Genomic DNA, 2,062 nt, shown 5'->3' on the forward strand with positions numbered 1-2,062 from the left:
CTCTTCTGGGAGCCGGAGTCAACCAGAAAACGTGTCCCCGAGCGTGAGTCCCCTATAAAGAGTAGTAGTAGGGCGGCGGAGGGAGCTACTTAATTAAACTCCCGGAGAGCAGCCATTTGGCTTTTCTACTTTTAAAACCCGGAGAGCAGCCAAATGGCTGGTAGGCTTTTAGCTAAGCTTTAGCTTCAGCCAAGTGGAAGCTAAATTGGCTAGTCATTCATATGTATATTAGGTTGTTACCTGGGAATTCTGGAGGGAGGGGAGTGGGGGTGTGTGATTGAGGGGGTGGGGGAGCTGCTAAAAGCTGTGAACTTCCTTTTGTGTTTCATCTTGATGCATTCTCAATCATCCAGGGAAATAAATCTCCAAAAGTCACCAACTTGGAGTGTTTCAGTTTGCCATCTTAGGGAGAAATCAACACACATGGGTGTATGTCCTTGCTGAGATTTATTGTCATGAACCGAAGTTCCACGCACAAGCTGGACGGAGGAGCAGAACACACACACAGCGGTACGAGAGAACAAAAAATAAACTTTATTATAACTGAGGGTGTCCCGGGAGGGTAGAAGGGAAAAAAACGCACAGAACCAGAAAAACCGAGGGACCGGGAGGTGAATCGCGCAGGAACGCCGAGAGCGGGACTGTGGGAGGCTGAAACAGAAAAAGGAAAAAAGGATTATTGGGGTGCGGGGAAAACGGCAGCATACGAGGGGAAGTAGAGTACGCGTCTTACGATGATAGCGGGGCCGAGGGAACCGGAGGGAGGGGTGAGGGTCCGTGGGGAGAAGCTTCAGAAAGGTCGAGGCGGCTGGGGCTGATCGTGATCCAAATTCCGGACAGGCAGGTGGACAGGCTGGTGGCTCAAACACGCCGAGCTCTGATCTGAGTATACAAGGCAGAGTTAGTGTTAGTTCACACGGATAGGTTTGCATAAGGGCTTTCCCGCAGGTGTACGTTACCGCTGAAGGACGACTACGGACTGGCGTGGAGCAGCAGGCTGGGCAGGATTAAATAGTCCACCTGGTGATCGCCTGGGATGGGATGCAGGTGTGGAGTTAGCAGCCACACCCACGGGAGTGGGCATCCCATCAGCACCTCGGATGCCGGGCCGCGGACCATGACATTTATTGATAAAAACAGTACAAAAAACCAACCATTTGTACACATATTTACAAATGGCCTGCTGAGTGGTTCATGGAGCATGTTCATTGGTTCATGGACCTCCCTGAACTAATGGCATTTATTGCAATTGTCATCTTGCGGGGGGTTAACAGGGTTCCATCTCTAAATGACTGCTGGTCAGCAAACCTGGGAAACCCACAGATAATTGGAACTATGGCATGAAACCGCTTCCAAGACATCATGCAACACCTACGCTTTGATGACAAGTCCACCCGCAGTGATCGAGCAAAGACTGATAAGTTCGCTGCAATTTCCAGTGTGTGGGGATCATTTGTCACCAACTGCATCACGTGCTACAACCCTGGTCTACATATCACTGTTGATGAACAGCTTTTCCCATCAAAGACTCGGTGCTGTTTCCTGCAGTATATTGCAAGTAAACCTGACAAGTTTGGGATCAAGTTTTGGGTGGCTTGCGACCTAAAATCCAAGTACATTTGCAATGTCTTCCCATATCTTGGCAAGGACCCCAATCGTCCCACTGGGGAGAGACTTTCTGAAAATGTAGCAATGAGGCTGATGGAACCATTCCTAGACAAGGGCAGAAATGTTACCACGGACAATTTTTTCACATCACTTTCACTTGCGCAAAAACTTCTTAGACGGAAAACCACCATCCTCTGCACAGTCAACAAGATTCGCAGGGAAATTCCTCAATCCACTCAAACCCCCACTCCCCTCCCTCCAGAATTCCCAGGTAACAACCTAATATACATATGAATGACTAGCCAATTTAGCTTCCACTTGGCTGAAGCTAAAGCTTAGCTAAAAGCCTACCAGCCATTTGGCTGCTCTCCGGGTTTTAAAGGTAGAAAGGTAGAAGCCTGGGGATGCTACTGTTTTAATGGTGTGGTGAAGCCTCCACTGACGCGGGATGATT

General features: G+C 49.0%; 1 long non-coding RNA gene across 1 annotated transcript; it reads right to left on the reverse strand.

The window, feature by feature from the left end:
- Window positions 1–498: 498 nt before the first annotated feature.
- Window positions 499–1,075, reverse strand: LOC146646069 (uncharacterized). The gene is made up of 3 exons (XR_014908749.1): window positions 960–1,075; window positions 734–882; window positions 499–651 (listed from the first exon to the last, which is right to left on the reverse strand). It is a non-coding gene; the product is annotated as an uncharacterized LOC146646069 (long non-coding RNA).
- Window positions 1,076–2,062: the final 987 nt, after the last annotated feature.

The sequence above is a fragment of the Rhamphochromis longiceps genome, linkage group LG19 (assembly GCF_057381845.1).
Source record: "Rhamphochromis longiceps isolate RC_006_pf linkage group LG19, R_longiceps_female_GT1.1, whole genome shotgun sequence".
Lineage (NCBI taxonomy): Eukaryota > Metazoa > Chordata > Actinopteri > Cichliformes > Cichlidae > Rhamphochromis > Rhamphochromis longiceps.